This window comes from Castor canadensis, chromosome 7 (assembly GCF_047511655.1).
Source record: "Castor canadensis chromosome 7, mCasCan1.hap1v2, whole genome shotgun sequence".
In the NCBI taxonomy this organism is placed as follows: domain Eukaryota; kingdom Metazoa; phylum Chordata; class Mammalia; order Rodentia; family Castoridae; genus Castor; species Castor canadensis.
In genome coordinates, this window is record NC_133392.1 from 52355719 (window position 1) to 52375058 (window position 19340).

The window sequence follows — 19340 nt, forward strand, 5'->3', positions numbered from 1 at the left end:
AGGGAGGGAAGAGCGATTTCATAGAATAAGAATTTCCCATTACAAAAAAGGAGGAAGGAGCAGGGAGAATGAGGAGGAAAAGCAGGAAACAAAATAGAAGACTCCAAATTTTCACACTTTTTTCAGCGAAAATGTTTAAATATCAGTGGCAAAATGTGTAAGAATCCTACCAGTATCTTATCAAAATATCTTCTTTTTTGATTTTATATTTTTATTAGCATACATTAATAGTACTAGGGGTTTTCACTGTGGTAATTCCATATATGTGTACAGTGTACTTGGAACAAGTTCACCCATCTACTATGTTTTCTTAACTCCCTGCCTCCCCTCCCCTTTTTCAAATAGCATTTGGTGGGTTTCATTAAGCTATCTTCATATACATAATATATATATCTATAAAATACTTTGATCCTTTTTACCCCTCAATACCCTCTCCTTTTCCCCTCGCCTCTCATTGACTCCCCCCCAAGACAGTTCCCTTTTTACATTCATTTCCCATTATTATTATCACCACCACCATCATCATTTTGGGTCTAGATTTCATGTATGAGCAAAACCATGTGATATTTGACTTTTTGAGCTTGACTTATCTCGTTCAACATGATGATTTCCATTATCGAAACATCCTCTAAAACTAATGGCCAAAAAATACTCTATAAGGAAATAATAAAATGGACAATTATACATTTCACCAATATACTATTTGAAGATGACTTAAAAAAATACATATAGGGAGGGGTAATGGAAATACAATTTTTTAAAAAAAACACAGAGCCTTAAAAGAAAAAGGACAAAGCAATAAGTTTCTTCATTGGGTCAAATTGATATCTGTGTGAAGGCAACATTAAGTGATTTTTAGATATCAAAAACTCAGGCCCCCTTCAGAAATTAAATTGCTCAAAGGTACTAGGTATAACAAACAGAGATAACTGAAATTTCTTTTAAGAATGCTAAAGTGGTGTGGAAACCAAAACCAAAGGGAAAATACAAGAGCAACCTACATAGTTATTGTGTATTTGGTTAAAAACTTGTGCAGGGAAATTATTTGCAAAAGTTCATCTGGAAGGTGAAAAACATGCAATTTACAAATTGTACTGCAGACGCTTAACAGTAACGACGAAACTTAACAAATCAAAGGGCATGTAATAAATTTGAAGGAAACTTTAGCAGCATAAGAAGAAATTCACAAAAATAATGGAAACATCTGGGATGCAAAACTCATATAATTAATAAATGTCAGATTAAGAAAGTAAAAATAGAACATGGAGGAGGATTTAAATCACAAATGATAGTATTAATTGATATCCCACATTTCAAACCTATAAACAAAGAGTATACTCTCAAGTGTGTTTGGCACACACTGGATCTCAGGGACAAAAAAATCCTCCCAAAGCCTTAACTGCATCAACTCAATTCTCTGCTCACAAACAAATTAGTGAAAAATTGAAAGGAAAAGTTTATGGCAGCAACAAGAAAACCCTCAACCCTTAGGAACTTAAAAAATACTTTCTAATATATACATCCAAGGGAATAACTCTATAAATGGAAGTGAGCAAATACTTTTATTACATCTTTATTAAGAATAAGAAAAAACAAAAACCTAAATATATGACAGGTAGGGCAATAGCTAATTAAGGTATTTGCTTTGTGATCTTGGGCAAATTACTTCATCTAAGCCTCTATTACCCCCTTCAGTGATTCTTGTGAAGGTTAAACTAGATAATGCTGGTAAAGCACTTTAATCACTGCACCTGGCATCCAGGGAGCACTCACTAAGTCTGACCTGTTAAGGTTGTCAACAATATATAGAGAAATGCTAATGTTTCCTTCAGGGGAAAGAGCAGAAATACAGTTGACAAACTTCGTAAAATAAACAAAAATGTGGAGCCAAAACAAAATTGGGCCTCATAATTCCCTCACATGAAGTGCCATCCTAGCACAGTGATGCAGCTAAAAGAAACAGAACTTGATTCTGAAAGCTGCAAAAACAGTGTGGATACTTAGGAATAAGGAGGTGTGGTTCACGTCACGTATCATCCATCCTGCAGCAGAACTCCTAAGAAGTCTCTGCAGTGCTTATTTCCCAGCATTCTGCCTCTTTCTGGCAGCACTCAAGTCTGTCTTGGCACCTGTCGGGCCTCCTTCATCCTCCTCCAGGGCCAGGCTTTCTGGTGTTTCCTTGCATTCCCATCGTCAGCTAAATGGCACTTCCTGGAGACCCACCTTTTCTCTGGGGAGTCAGTATGAATATGTGCATACTTAAAATGTAATAATGTAATAATTGTGTCTCTGTCATCTAGTGAAAGACATCAACCTCTTCCCCTGCAACAACACAAGAATAAACCAGAAGGAGGTAAAAGTAAACAGCTGGCAGTCGTTGCTAGATTATGGAGCAATCACTTGTTCCTATCATTTCTCTACTTTTCTTTAGCTAATTTCCAAATCTCTTACAATGCACATAAATGACTTTTTTTTAAAGTCCTGAAACAAAATTCACCTGTTATAAAACTTAATTAAACTGTACAATTTAACAATTGTTTTTATAATCACAAAATTGGGCAGCCATGCTCAATCTATAATTCCAGAACATTTTCATCATTCAGAAAAAACCTTGGATCCATTCACAGTCACTCCCCAATTCCCATGTCCCCTGGCTCCAGCAACTTCTAATCTGCTTCTGTCTCTGGATTTGCCTGTTCTAGATATTTCCTATCAATAAGAGGCATGCACTCAGTAGCCTTTTATATCTGTCTTCTTATGCTTAGTATAATATTTTCAAGTTCATCCATGTCATAGCATGTATCAGTACCTCATTACTTTTTGTGGCTGAATAATATTTTTTAAAGGAATACATTAATTGTACAAAGGGGCTTCACTGTGATATTTCTATACATGCATATAATATACTTTTTTTTGGCAGTAATGGAGTTTCAATTCAGGGCCTTGTGTTTGCTAGACAAACAGTCTACCACTTGAGCCACACCTCCAGCCTTTTTTGCTTTAGATCCTCCTACCTATGCCTCCTGCATAGTTGGGATTGCAGGCATGAACCTCCACACTGCTTGCTTATCGAAATGGGGTCTCACTAACAGTTTTGCTGAGCTGGCTTCAAACCATGATCCTCTCAATCTTCACATTCTGAGTAGCTATGATTACAGGCATAAGCCACTGAACCTGGCCCATTTAATGTACTCTGAATTACTCTTCCTATCCTCTCCCTTCACTTTTAAAGAATTTTTAATTTGTTTGATTATTCTATCTTTGGCAGTACAAGGGTTTGAAGTCAGGACCTCATACTTCCTAGGCAGAAGCTCTACCACATGAGCCACACTCCCAATCAGAATCATTATTCTATTTCCATACATGCATATAAAATACTTTGATCACTCTTCTCCTTTCACCCTTGCCCCTTCTGAAGGTTCCCCACTCAAACAGTCCCCTTTTTACATTCATGTCTTAATAATATTCTTAGATGTATTACTTTTATAGTGGGAAAATATTTTAGCTTTAAAAATAATTTCTACCTAAGTATAACCACTGAATGTTAATTCTATCAAGAGTATGCTTATGCAATCCAGTAATAAACATGATTCTTGATGCATTGTTTTTTCTTAAAACCATGTATTTATGAACTATAGCAAGCCTGATAAACCTGGTTTGTTTCTGACTCAAGCTCTAGAATTAAAAAAGCACAGGAACCTAAATGATATTTTGCTGAATACCAGACACAGAAATTGAAATAAATGAAAAGACAGCTGAGGATATTCAGGACAAATGCATTTCAATTCTATTTCAAGCAGAAGAGAAAAAAAATCTTGGCTTTTAAATTTTGAGCATTCAAAGAAAGTATTTATGGTAGCTGAAATGAGCAATTTTAAGAAATGAGAAATAGCACATGAGATATTCTGTGGAAATCAATTGTAGTTAAATTATTTTAAGCTTAAATCAATAATATAGTATATAATTTAGCTTTATATTCATTAAGAAGCTAGTCCTAAATTTGTCGGTATGCATGCTATGTATATATTGTGCACCTGAAAATCACTCACACATGTAAGTATCAATACATACTCATGCATGCATTTAACATAATCTACTTGGAAGGACAGACTTCCATACATTTTCAGATACAAGAGTGATATTCTGATCAAAGTTGACAGCAGTTAGCTCAAAGTAATAGTTTGGTAAAAAATCAAATTCTGAAAATGAGGGACTTACCTCAGGCTTAGAATTTAGTGTTTGAATCACACTGAGGAGGCAGTGCAATGGTGACCACAGGCAGGGTGCTTGCTGCTGTTCTGGCTCTCAATCTAGCTGCTACTTATTTATGTATGTTAAGTTTGCAAAAATGCACCAAGCTTTATACTTCACTCTGCAGACATTTTTCTATATATGTTACACTTCAATACATTTTTAAAGTAAAAGAAAAAGAAAGCAACAAAACGTCTACACATTGATTTTGGAGCCACGATAGTCTTCCTATGGATGAGTCTTAGCTAAGGGCCAGATCAGGAATTTTTGTCAAGAATTGATAGTGAAAACAATGGTCAAGTTTTTAAAGCAATGTCAAAGTTGTTAAGTGCTTGACTGAAAAAGCTGATATCAAGTGTGAAGATTTCAGGTTCTTAAAAACCCATCCCATCCTCATGAGGAAAGTCTCTGCATGGCAGAAAGTGGTTCATTGAGAGCATTCTGAGGATGTCAGCAACCAGAGAGACTGCTTGCTATGAAATATTCAGACAGGACGGCAATCAAGCCACTGCATTTAAACATTTATGATACTACAAAATAAGCCAGTTAGGATAAGGTTAAGCTCTAGTTTTTCCCCAAGATTTCTCAGGTAAGTTAGGCTGTAAATGCAGAATACACCTGCTGAACAAGCTAATGGGAAAAACTCTCCAATCTTCCCACACCAACTTAAGAAACTTGGAGAGATTTCAGTTGCCATGCCAGAAGAGAGACCCTGGTGTGCTTCAAATGAAGCACAGAATCTGAAATATCCCGAGTCCTTTGTTGACCTTTGTTTGATGCACACAAAAGGAAATAATTTCCCTTACTTGAAACTTCTTTCGAAGCCTTATTTGGTTTGCCCTGCTTCTTGATATGAGGCAAGCCTCATTCCACTTTAGAATGCATACATACACATGTCTTGATGAGAGGGGGAGTTGGGGAACCTGTACTGAAAGGAGCCAAGAGAAAAAAGCTGCTCATCAGAATCACTGGAGGATTTGTTTAGTTTTGAACAATACTGCTATCTGTACAAGAATGTCCTTGGTAGCTCTGTTCAAATCAGCTACTGGAAAAACCCAGCAACAGGAGAATGAAGGGACAAATAAATATGAAGTTGAGGTCTCTTCATGCAATGGAATGCTATATGTCACTAAAAACGGACTCACTACTGCTACATACATTGTGGAGGAATATCATGAACATAGTATTAAGAGAAAGAAGCCAGCCACAAAAGAGTACACAGGGTGTAACTTCATTGATATAAAGTCCCAAGGCAGGCAAAACTCATGTGTGGTACTGGAAGTCAAGGCAGTGGCAATCTCAGTGGGTAGTGCCTGAACAAGGGTACGCAAAGGGCTTCTGGGTGCTGCTAAGGCTCCTTCTGTCTCTGTGCTGGTTATGTGGGTGTGTATAGTTTGTGAAAATTCTTTGCTGTATACTTCTGATTTGTATATTCTTGTTTATAGAAGATACACTTCAATAAGAATATTTTAAGTTCAGATTCCTGAGCCCTAACACTGATCTACTAAGATAGTAGACAATAATTTCCTCAGGGAAACCCATTCAATGTAGAGCCAAAATTGAGAAAAACCTACATGGCCTTGTGTACTGGAGCCAGCCCCTACTAGCCCATGAGAATGAGTTGCTGAAGTTTTGGGAATTTAGCAAGCCCTCTAAACTAGTGCCAGCATTAATATTCAGTTTTTTTTAACTTATAATTAAATAAGCTACACAAGACAAACGTAATAAATACTCAGCACGCATCATTTTCTAATTATTTCACATTTTATTATAAACAAACTGTATTTTTGAGGTGTTTATGCTATTTTACTTATGCGGTGTGACTATGATATACAGGTGTGGTTGCAGTGCCCTTTCATCTCAGCTTTGCGCCCATCGCCTCTCTAGCTTGAAACTGGCCACAGTGGGAGAATCGTCATCACGGAAATCAGCCACCCCCAACAAATCAGGGCTTGCTCTTTTGTTTTGTTGATTATCTAGACTTAAGAAAATAATTTTAAAAATTTAATAATTCAGAATAAATTTCAAAGACTAAGTTTCAAAAAAGCTGAGTGTGTAAGCTTCTACACTGTGACTACGCCATTTGAAGAAATATCCTCCCATCATTTGAAAACTATTACCCACTTCAGCAAAGAATTAATTCACACCGTTGGTAAAACAGGTACCATTCGGACACAGGCCTCTGTTGTTTCACTTTTATCTTACCCTGCAACAAAAGAAAACCTCGGACAGCACTTACATGGGAACAACCCTCCTTTGCCAGTTGTACCATGTGTTATCTACGGATAGAAGAGTTTGGGAACGCCAACAAAAGCATTCTGTGAGACTCAATGGGCAATATGGAATTTATATTAAGGAGTATTGTGTGCTTGATTATTATTTGTAAACTATATGCTGACAACCTTTATGTCCGTAATACTTACTTAAGTGCTGGGGTTGAACTCAGGGCCTTGCTCATGCTCAGAATGTGCTCTACCACTGAGCTACCTGCCCAGGACTTAGTAGCACTTATAAGCACAGTTATTTATGCATGTATATGCTTTCTTTTTATTCCCACAGAGAGTTGGTTGGTTTGCCAGCACATCATTTTGACACTCTCCATGTTTAAAATTCTACGATTCTCTGTTATGGTTTAAGGAACAGACAAACCGAATAAGGTGAGAGTCTAGTTCTGGCTTAAGTAGGTGAGTTTTGGCTTAAGATTCAGTAACCACTCTACTTTAGGATCTCAGTAATTCACAGTATGTCCTTTGTAGCAGCTTTGGGATCAGATGGGAGCTCGTGGGAGACCCATAATCTCAGCCCCATTTCAACACTCCTCAATCAGAATTTGCCTTTTAACAAGATACCTGTTCTTGTTCATGCACATTAATAATGTTTGAGCACTGTTTTAAACATAACGAGCTCCTTGCTAAGAACTGAAACTTACGCAAGAACAAATCTTAGACTAATAATCAGGTTAGAACTGATGATTTCTAAGCACCTAGCCTCAGTGTAGCCACTTCACTCCACTGGGAAAAGCGCTGAATTGTTATCTACATCTTGCAATATACCAAACACTAAAAGGACAACTGTGCCAGCAGGAAAATAAAGACCATTCAAGGACACTCACTTATTAATTAAAAAAAGAAAAGAAAAACAGACACTAGTGAGAACAAAAATCAGCTAGGCACTGGTGGCTCACATCTATAATCTAGCTTCTTGGGAGGCTGAGACCAGGAGGATCATAGTTCAACACCAGCCTGGGCAAAACAGTTTTGAAAGACCCCCATCTCCAAAATAACCACAGTGAAATGGACTGGGGTGTGGCTCAAGTATTAGAGCACCTGCTTTGTAAATACAAAGCTCTGCATTCAAACCCAGTCCCATCAAAAAAAAAAAAAAAGAAAAAAAAACCACACTGGCTGCTTTTCTCCATGTATGTGACAAAGAGGATGTGTTGCCAAGATTTGGTTCAAAAGTCCAAGAGCAGGGCAGCAAGTGCCACATGACAAAGTGAGACAGCTGGGGAGAGGAGTGTGATGAAATGCTTCGCAGAGGTGTAATTTAGGCCAGGATAGCTATCAGGTGCTGAGGGTGAAGGGGGAAATTGTAGTGGTTATGCTTTTCCTATCACAGCATCAGTCAACAACATGTGACACAGAAGAAAGACAGCAGACCGGAGGTTGCAGTTAAGTGAAATGAAGGTAGGAAAGTCTCATGTGCAGTTAAGTGAAATGAAGGTAGGAAAGTCTCATGTGCTTTGAATTTGAAAGCAAACGTTTTCTCCTAACAATAACATTCTCTGGAAATATTTTTTGACTGAAAATAAAATAGTTGCTTCGAGATGCAAAGGTCTATGTGAAAAACATGTTAGATACCTAAATAGTGTCTAGAAGAAAGTAAGAGTCACAAGTCTCCAAGAGGAACTTGGTATTAGTTGCGGCAGAAGCTAAAGTAATAAAATAATTCAAGCAAACCTAGGCAACCCTAGAGTGTGAAGAAAACAAATGGAATTGTCACTGGACTGCTCGTGCCCAGAGAGACCACTAGGCCTGAGTGTTCTCAAGAAAAAAGCTTATTATAACCATCTTTGTAATATCAGAATTCAACGATGCTGGTAAATTTAGGGGCAAAATGATATGACTACCTGAATATAACATTTCTTTCTGAGTTACTTCAGGAAAGCTGAGAACAAATCTTACTGAGCTCCTACTATGTGCTTCACATGTGTGACTGCATCCCATCCTCACAATCCTCTGAGGGAGTGATGCTGTTCCCATCTGCAGATGAGGAAAAGTAAAGTCCAAAGAAGAATTCCACCCAAGGCACACAGCAAGTAACAAGCCAGAGCTTGGACTGTAGGTGTGGCTCAAGTGGTAGAGAGTTCAATCCCCAAAACCACACACATACACACACACACACACACCCCAGAGCTCAGGCACAGTTAGAAAGGGGGTTGAATATGATCTACTACTGTATATGAATGCATGAAATTAGAATAATGAAACTCATTAAAATTATGAAAAAAGAGGGGAGGTTAGGAAACAGTAATGGAAGGGACTAAGTTTGATCAAATTTGATTATATGCATTATGAGCATATCACAATGAAACTGCTTAATGTGAGCTAATAATTTTTTTAAAAAAGCTCCTAACAGATCACTCAACTGAGAGAGCTTGTAAGGGATCAGATATGGGCTGTTATGCTGGAAGAAGAGAAAGGGCTGTTTTGTGTTCACACTACTGAAGATAAGGGAGGCTTCTCTTCGTATCCACCATATCTTTAGCCTGCTAAAATCATCTTATCACCCATTTCTGCATGTGCCTCAGGTTTCAGATGTATTTTGGACTTGCTAGTTATAATTGTGGCTAAGTTGGATGGTTCAGAAGACTTGGCACTTTTTAGGCAGTGTTATGTAATAGAACTGAGCCTGGGCTGGGATTTGGAAACCTGGGTACAGTTCAAGCGATGTCACTTATTAACTATGAGAGTGGTCAAGTTACATTGCTCCCCAGTGTTTTATCATCTACATGAGGCTGAACCAAGGACTTTCTTGACTCCATGATTCAACTGTTTAAGACTGTGACTTCCTTCAAAATATATTAGAAATGATCCCTGAAGAGTCAGCAAAGTTGTCCAGGCAAGATTGTTACACAGTTCATTATACATATGTGTATATGTTATATATATATGTATATATGTAGCATACATAGATGGACTTATGTTATATATATAATTATAAATATATATTATTTCTATACTCTGCCATATGCATGAGTAACTTGGAATGAAATGTTTTAAAGTATTTTTTTCGGGGAGTTCATTTAGAACAAATGTATGTTAGAATACACATTTGAATATATAATTGAAATATACACTTAGAACAAATGTATATTCAAGTTCTCAAACTTGGATGCAAATCCAAGGTCTGCTTCCTATTAGCTCTTTAACTTAACATCTCTGAGTTCCATTTTTTTGCTTACATTAAATTGGAATTGATAATGAAAATTAGCTGTAATACAGGAAGGGTTTGGCATCTAGTAGAAGCCCAAGAAATCCTGGTGGCTGTTATCACAGGGTCGTTAGAGGTTTGGCCTGCGGTTGGCTAACAATTCAAGGAAATTTCTCCACAGAGGATGGAGCCTGAGACTGTAGACTCATTAACATGGGACACATGCCATTAACTTGTGTCTGTGCAGTAAACAAACTCAGGTGCAGAGCAGAGAGATGTTACTGCTCTCCTCTAGACCTATTGGCATCTCTTTCTTTCTTTGTAAAGCTTGCTAATTCACTCTATAGTGGATAAATCATGATGAGAAACGTCCCAACGTATCTGGTGTCCTGGACATCTGGAAATAGGAGCGGTCGTGCTCACATTCTTTTTTGGAGTCTTTATTTAACCATTTCCCAGTTTCTGCCCTACATGCATAAGGAACAAAGGTGCCAGGAAGAGGAGGCGACAACTTTATTTATAAACTAAAAATAAATAAATAATCAATCTGCAAACATCCCATCCATTTGAGTGACTGCCTCTTGCCTCCCTCACCAGCTTTCCTTTTCCTTCTCCCTTCCCCCACCACTCACATGCTCTCCCACCTCCTGCCCTTTCCTCCATACATTTTTTGTGACTTATTTTTCTTTCCCTCTCCAAGTTTTGTTTTAGTCTTAATGAGGCTGGTGGGACACCTGGGTAGTGAAGAGAAGATGAGCACAAGGATCAGATTCAAATCACCTATATACTTTAAATCCAGTTACATGAAACCAAGGGGAGGCCTTCAGCTAATGAGATTGAACTACTTGTTTTCTAAAGACCAACAGAAAGTTTCAAAAGTTCGTCTGTTTTCTACAAGTAAATTTACCAAGCAAAGCCTGTAAAATTTCAAATAGTTCTAGCCATTTTTAAATAGGCAAGTCAAGCATATTAACCAAAGCTTTCTGAAGTTCAAAAAAACAAACAACTGACTGATTGCTAAATAAGTGGATTTTATTAGAGAAAGCATACTAATTCCAAGATTTTTTTGGCTCAAACACGGTGCAATTTAGATATAATCTTACTGATTTAAATAAATTATAGATTTACAGTTGCCATACTGATATTTTTATGACATACCATTTATCACAATTAGCTATGCATCAGTTAATGGTGAGATCCTGGCCTCTAATGGGATATTCCCAATAAAGACAGTGTTCTTACGGAATATGATCTATTTTGTATATTACAACTTTTACAAAACAGGGTTATTTTAGGGTAGCATATTACAACCCCTTAAATGCTTACAAATACCTCTTAACTAATTAAGCTTTTAGAGCTATTTGCTTGATTTGGGGTATCAGTACAAAAAAAGATGGCACCTTTTAAATGTATCCTAAGATATCCTTTAGTAATTTTTCCCTATTTCAATTTTATTACTACTTTATATAAAACTCCCTAAGAAGGATTAACAACTGTTACAAATTATTCTACCAAAAAAAAATGAAAGAAAGAAAAAAGGAGCAGAGAGGGAAGAGAGGACAAGAGAAGATGTCAAGCCAGGCATAAACTGAAAATGTCTTGCTAAACCTAACTTTGGTTAGGATTTATCTATTATGTATTCAAATTATCTAAGTACCACTTTTCAGATACACTGAGGTTCCAGAAGGAATCCAGTATTTTTAAGCATCATGCCCAAATATAATGCTTTCTCAAAGACACTATGCAGACTCAAATGGCCCACAAGTTTGTTACAATGCTTCTGAAGCAATAATATCCTTGAGATTAAGATCCTGTAGTTTAGTGGCCCTGGATGACTATATGATATCTCCCTACCAAGCTGAAATTCTACATTCTGTCTTTTCCCAAATTCTCAGTCATTTATCATCCATTCAGACAAAAAATGTGCTTGGAAATTTTTCCACACATACATGGAATTGCAAAGTAATCTTCACAGAGTGGAAAATGTAGAACTTCTCATAAATGTACTGTTGACCCCCAATTCAGTCACCTGACCAGTATGATTTTGATTTATTTTCTAATTTTTCATAATGTGAATGTTTAACATTTTGCTTTTGAAATGCTTGTAAAATTCTTAAAGCCAGAGACTTCATGATAAAAAATTTCTTACCTTGCAACAGTGCCATGGCAGAAAGTATAAATGAATACTTATTATTTTACTGATTTAGGGAAGAGAGTGGAATTTATTCTTTTGCAGAAGCTGCACCACTGAGTGTATTACATGAGCCGCAATTGCCAAGTGATCTTCAGCAAGTCACTTAACTTTTCCTGGACTTAGTTTCCTTGCTGGGGAAGAATTTTAAGTAGGAGTTTATGTATAGAGTAAGACAGAGCTTTGTGTGTGTGTGTGTGTGTGTCTTACTGGGAATTGAACTCAGGGCCTTGTGCTTGCTATGTAATCATTCTGTCACTTGAGCCATGCCCCCAGTCAAGACAGAACTTTAAGAAAACACCTTCTTTGCCATTTACTAGAAATAAGAATTATACATATTATCTGATCTTTCTGAATTTCTAACTCCTCACCTATGGTTTTATCACATAGGGTATACGTACATATTTATATATATATATACATATATATATACACACACACACACATATACACACACACATGTATATATGGCAGAATGAAAACATAAATGTACAGAATGCAGAACATTACCTGAACCTTGGTTTGGGCTCAATAAATGTCAACTATTATTATATCAAGTTTCTTTCAGCTCCAGTGGCTAGGATTCAAACAGAAGCAATCCCAGATCCCCAGGATCCTCAATTGTCCTGGACCATTTTGAGCCCCAAAGTAAAAAAAAATAGGTCTTATAAAGGACAAATTCAAAACTCATTTTAGTACCATTTTGCTCACAGAGAAAATGTGAGAGAAAATGGAGTATTTTTTTAATAATCACTGAGTTTGTAATGTTCATATATTTTAGTAGAAAAATGTCAAAAACAAATTGTTTTGAAGACAAATGGCTAAGAAACCAGTTTTGAAGTATATTCTTAGAACTAGACACAGGATGTCACCAATCTGTGGTTATGGGTTTGCACAAAGTCACTGACCTGGCTTGCTGGAAGTGAAGAACAGAACACCCCGCTCACAGCTGGACTTACCTAAATAAAAGAGAAATACCTTATAAATCCTATTGCCTGTCAGGAGTACATGGGGAGTCACTACAAATTTCAATATATGCTCTGTTCTCATTTCTCCACACCCCCACAAGAAAGGGCAGAGTCTGTGTTAGTTTTGCTAAGTGCCATGTTAAAGTAGAATTTCTTTGTGACAAATACGCCCTGAGAAAGCTAGATAAACATGTTATATCTTTTATGAAAAATATTTTTGAGCATTTTGAACTGATGCAAAACAAAACATTTGTCCACAAAGTGGTGGACAGAAGTCACAGAAAGGGACATGCGATTCCTCCATAGTGGAACTTTGAGATAATAAAAAATAACTAAAAGACCAAGCTATTCTTGGTTTTCCCATTATATTTATATCCCATTTTTCATTATATTTGAATAATTAATAAATTGTATTATTGAGGCAGATACATCAAACTGTTATGTGTACTTCTATTTTCACCTCTGTGCTCATCCACAGCCCTGTCTACTTTTTTAATTAGAATATATTTGTTGTACAGGGTGGATTCATTGTGATAATTCCAAATAGGCTTACATTGTGCATTGGTTACACTACCCCCACCAGCCCTGACTACTTAACAGCTACACTACCTTCAAAATCTGGGGAAATGACAATAATGGGCACGTTCAGAAGAATACTGGCCATGATTTTTATTGCTTCCCAATGATTTTTCAAAGTCTTCCACACTGGCATCTATAGGTTGAATCTCTTTTCCTTTAATATAGTCAAACACGATCCAGGAAGCTCAGAGAAACACTCGTTAAACAGAATAATTTATTGCCCACTCCACCTGTGGAGCAGTATGTAGATGTTATTTTTAATGACAAGACCTTGTGTTTATTTTCTAGCAATCACTGACTCTCTCAGGCATTTAAAAGGTTATTGGAAACAAAATATAATTCCACATTTCAAAATAGTGTTGGTAAACAAACTTACCAGCTTATTGACTGTTTACTATCTGCTGACAGCAAGAGGTCTTAGGCAAAGATGAAAACCATTGATAACCTAGTATTGTTTGTGCATTTTAGGATAACTTTCTTGTAGAATATGCAGCACGGCCCCGCTTGAGAGTATGAGAACCCCAAACCAATAAAACCTCAAGCGGAGCATTGGGCTACAGTTTAGCAGAGCTCCTTGAACAGCACAGGTTGGGGAAGTTCAAAGCCAGGGCAACTCTTCTGGTTTTAACTTCCTAGAATGTGCTCGATCGGGGTGCCTGTGTGTATATATCAATCTTGGTGCATTTTTCCTCCCCCAGCAACTGTGTACAGTCAGCTCCAAAAGCACAGCTTGTGTGCTGACGTGCAAAGCCAAGTCAAAACCTTGCGCTTTGCGCTCCCTTCTAACTTTCTGGCTTGTCCAAGTCTAAATATTGACGTTGCTCCTCAGTTGGGATGTTTGATACTGCTGGGGATAGAAACGGCACAGCTCTAATGATATACTTTTACATAGTTGTGCGGCCCTTACACTTCTTTTTTGGAGGAGAAGGTTGGATTCTCTTGGCTGAACCCTCCATTCCTCTATTCCCCCTTGCTCCCCTCCCCGGTTTGTTTTCCCCGGAAACTGGGCACACAGGGACAAGTTAAGGTGTGTGAAAGCCCCTCATGGCAGCTCCTCCTGTTGTCACAGCAACTCACAACAGACTCCATAGACACGCGATTGAAGGGAGGGGGAAGCGCCACTGTGGGCCGGCCAGTCAACTCTCCTAGGGGTGCAAGCGCCAAGGGGATCAGCGTACCCCCACCCTCCTTTTCAGGTTCTTAGGTTCCCCGCCACTGTCCCTGGAAGAAGAAGCAGCTTCTTGTGGGCGCGGCACCACCCCCTCCCCAGCACAGCCAGCCTGCTAAGTAAGGGTGCCTGTTGTACATTTGCTCAGCTCCAACTTAGGGGTGCGGCTGGGCGGGCGCTCCTAGAAATCTCTTCTGCTTGCCTCTGATGTGAGGGCTCCCGGCCTCCCAGAGAGGCCAGGACGACCCCTACAGCAGCTCGGTCCCACAAGTCGCTCTGGGGCACGGTGGCCGCTTGGGCACGGCCCCGGGTCCCCTACATGCACCGGGGCGGTGGGGGGGCTCCGCGGCGGCGGCTCCAAGTTTCACAGCATAGCGCACTCACGACACAGAACCTACCCCGAAGCCGAGCGAGACGCGGGCTCTCTCCGCCTTCAAGGCCGGGCGGGGGGCGGGGGCCACCGCCACTCAGCAGCAGCCACGACAGCGCGCGGTCGCGGGTGTGCGGGGCCCCTGAGCGCGGCGCGCCGCCCGCCGCCCAACTTTGCACAAAGGCAGCATGGCACTGCCTCGCCTTGCCTCGCCTCGCAGGCTCGCCTCGCCTCGCCCCGCGTCGCCGCGGGGCGCCAAGGGCTCGCCCCTTCCTACCGCTCGCCCACCCCGCCTCCGGCCCACGCCCCGCTCCCAGGCAGGACGGCCGGGCGGAACCGAGCACCCGGCCCCGAGCTCCGACGCGGTGGCGGCCGCCGCTCGTACTGTGACGTTAGCAGCCTTCGCGGCTATTTATATCCACACGATTGGATTTCATTCATGAAACCAGGGCCTGGTGTGTCTGTGCTCTGGGACGCGGGTGGCAAAGGTGCCTCAGCTTTACGCAGAGCCCAGGGGCCCTGGACGAACATGCGCAGAGCGTGAGACCCCCTGGCTCCTCTGCCAAGCGGCCGCCAGGGGAGGGAGGGTTTGGCGACCTGGGCCCGCGGCCCCCAATCCCGACATCCCACCCATTCGCGTACATCGGCTGCTGGCCCTTTGTCCCAGGCTCTGCAAAAGTAAGTTGGGCCACTAACCGGCTGGGCAGCATGGCTTTCTTCCCCCTAGGAACTGACCGGCCGCGGACTCCGAGGGAGGACATTGGCTTTTGTTTCAAAAGCGAGCCCAGCTGCTGACTAAGGGCTGCGTTAGCCCAGCCTCCTCCTCCCCTGGGCGGCTGCACGTGCTGGCTGGCTCCCCCCTCTCAGTTACCTTCCCCTGCGCCTGGGGTCCCCGCAGTGGCGCGTAGGGACACACCGACTCCACTCCTGCAAATGGCCCGGGTGGGGGGCGGGGGAAAGGAACAACTGACTTCTGGCCTCTCCTGTGTTGTCAGGAATTCTTAGAAGCCCATGACAGCCCTCCCCCTCCTCACAGAAACTCTCCTCACTCTTCCAGGCTGTGAGTTCTCAGGCAGAACCAGGGGTATTTTGTCATATATTTATATAACAAATGCTCATCAACTGTCAAGGACGCCAGGTACCCTCCGCCAAGCTCTGAGGAGGTGACAGTAAGTACAACCAACCTGGAGCCTGCCCTCAGGGAACTTTTGGTCTGCCCATGTAACTAAATATGTCTTAAACCTCTTCACTCCCAGCCCAAATGGTGACCACTGGGGGATAAAAGTACTCATGTGTCCAGTCAACTTAAGGGATTTATTCATTTATTTAACCGTTGTTGAGAAGGCTGAGTACAAGGGCTGGAGGCACAAAGATGGTGACCATACATCCTTGGCCTCAAGCTGTTCTCAGGTAGTTTTTTTGAGATATTAAAGGCTGGGGGTGGGGGAGCCTTATTTTATTATAATTGTGTTTCTTTGTGTTATCCTTCCCCAAACTGAACACATGAAATTTTTTTTTAAAAGAAAACAAACTTCTCTAGTCCCTCAGTTTTTTCCAGGAAAGCACCTTCAATTTCCTAGATAAATTTCTCTCCCTTACTAGGATTCTCCCAGATGGATTTTAGTTCATTGGGTAGTTCTACCCTCTCCTTCCCTTAGTTTATACTTTCTTCTTTGGAGGCAAAGACTTACCTGGTGCTATCTGACTCCCCCCAAAGACCCCAGGACATAGAGAATTTTGATGTTTTTACATGAAAAGGTATCATGGAAAGCCTGCTTTGTTTAAGCCATCCCTCAGTACATTCTTTTTGGAAGTAAGGGTCATCAAGGGCCTAATCTTGATACCAGGAAGAAGGCAGAGAATAGTCAGGTACAAGTGTCAACTCTTAAGAACTTTAAGATGGATATCTGAGGGTGTGACCATTCACTTGGCACAAAACTGACTTCCCTTAGTCTATGTTAAAATGACTCTACTTTGAAAGGCTTAATCAATACACGTTCTTTCCAGGAGCACATTTCTTGGGGAAAGTTAATTAACCCTGTTGACTGCTAAGCAATCCATTCTCTTCATTGCAAGCATTTCTTTTCAAACTGCCCTGGGGGCTAAGAAATAGGATGACAACTCAAATGAAATGAGAATCAACACATATTGCAGCCCTCTTATGTGGCAGGCACAGGCCTAGACTGCTGAAAACACATTTTTCTTATTCATACTGCAACAACTAAAGTGGAAGATGCTATTATTATCAGAGCCATTTTATGGATGAAGTAACTGAGGTAAAGAGAAATTAATTTTCTGAAGTTTTGACAGTTGCATGCATTTGCTCCTTTGGTATCACACCAAAGTCTACTTATCACTAACCTACTGTGTAACATCCTGCCTTTCCTCAGTTCTTGCACTTCCTCAGTTATAAAATAAAAAGAGTAAAATGACATGCTTCTCTTAAGTAACAGGCAGGTGCCAAGAGGAGAAAGACACCTACATAAGGATCCCATCTGGCAGGCCACTCGTCTGCTATGGCCTGTACCTCAGGTGGGCTGAGGCACACAGGCTTCCAAAAGATGCTCCTTCTGAAGGAGGTAATCTTAGAATTACCATAACTCATTGAATACCTAAATCGGAGGGAAACTAATTGGAAAAAAATCTCAGGAAAATAAATTGGTATCAATATTAATTTAGATATGGCAGAGGAAAAGTCATTGCTTTGGTAATTCCTTCAAAGCAAGGGCAGTGATCTGAGGAAGATGTTGCTATGCAGTGCCACCCTGCATACAAAGCCTCCAATTAGAGAAAAGTTGGAGAAAATGCAGTAGCTGCACAAACTGAAATTGCCAACAGGAAAGGACAGAAAAGGGACAAGAGCAAATGATGCCCAGAGTGACTGCCATGAATTCATCTCTGTCCTTTTTGACACCAAAGAATTTGTCTCTGTATATAAGAACTGTTGCTTGCTAATAAAATCAATGCCATTGGCTCTAAGAAAACAAAAACTGGTACCTCAGGGGACTTAACCCCATTTTGTCTTTAAAAACTTCCATGATGTATTGAACAAAAATGATTTTAAAACCTCAAGTGATTAAAACTTTTATGGTAAATATATTTTTTAAAATTTCTTTTATTCATATGTACATACAATGTTTGGGTCATTTCTCCCCCCTTCTCCCCCCTTCTCCCTACTCCCTCCCTTACCCCTGCCCCTCCCTCCTCCCTCCACCCCCTCACTACCAGGCAGAAACTATGTTGCCCTTATCTCTAATTTTGTTAAAGAGAGAGTATAAGCAATAATAAGAAGGACCAAGGGTTTTTGCTAGTTGAGATAAGGGTAGCTATACAGGGAGTTGACTCGCATTGCTTTCCTATACGTATGTGTTACCTTCTAAATTAATTCTTCTTGAACTACCCATTTCTCTAGTTCCTGGTCCCTTCTCCTATTGGCCTCTGTCACTTTAAAGTTTCTGCATTAGTTCCTTTGCATTGAGGACATCAAATGCTATCTTGTTTTTTTGGGGGCTTCTTGCCTATCCTCATACCTCCCTTGTGTGCTCTTGCCTCATCATGTGATCAAAGTCCAATCCCCTTGTATTTGCCCTTGATCTAAAGTCTGCATGTGAGGGAGAACACACGATTTCTGGTCTTCTGGGCCTTTCTAACCTCACTCAGGATGATGTTCTCCAGTTCCATTATGGTAAATATTTTACCAAAGTCACTGGATTAAAAGAATCCCACAATCTATACACTGAACTCTTCAATATCACAAAAGAACACCCTCATGCTACCCCTTTTATTTGTATTTCCCCAACCAACAATTAATCTGTTTTCCCATTTCTACAATTTTTTTTTCATTGTAAGACTGTCATATTAATGGGAACAGAACAGGCAAATGTTTTGAGTTTTTTTTTTTTCTTTTAACTAAACATCATGCTCTTGGAGTTCATCCAGGGTATTGGATGTATCAAAAGTTCACTCTTTACTGCTGAGTAAATTTCCATTGTATAGACTACCAGAGTTTGTTTATGCATTTATAGGACATTTGATTCATTTCCAGTAATTTACTATAATAAAAATACTTCTGTAAACATTTGTATATAGGTATTTGTGAGAGCATAAGCATTTTCTTCAGTATGAATGCCCAAGAATGCATTTGTTGACTCACATACTAAACTGTCAAACCTTTTTTTCAGTCTATATGGTTTACATTCTCACCAGCAACGTATGAAAGATCTACATCCTCACAGTTATCAACAATATTGGTATTACCACTATCTTTTTTTTTTTTTTAAAGTTGTGGAGACAACTTGTGGATTTAATTTGCATTGCCTTAACGGCTAATGATGTTGAAAGTCTTTTCATGGGTTAACTAGCCATCTCTATCTCCTCTTT

At 39.9% G+C, this 19340-nt stretch overlaps 1 protein-coding gene across 9 annotated transcripts in view; it reads right to left on the bottom strand.

Annotated features, from left to right (window-relative positions):
* Rhobtb1 (Rho related BTB domain containing 1) overlaps window positions 1-19340 on the bottom strand; it is a 127147-nt gene that overhangs the window by 51493 nt on the left and 56314 nt on the right. For 2 of the 9 annotated variants that reach the window (XM_074078926.1, XM_074078927.1), the window contains exon 3: window positions 12784-12834. The exons of 1 other annotated variant lie outside the window; for it this stretch is intronic. The gene's annotated coding sequence lies outside the window, so the exon portion shown is untranslated. Of the gene's footprint in view, window positions 1-12783; window positions 12835-14988; window positions 15219-15602; window positions 15804-15831; window positions 15908-19340 lie in introns of those variants that run through there. 6 more of the 9 variants (XM_074078928.1, XM_020177451.2, XM_074078929.1 and 3 more) reach the window with 6 other exon arrangements.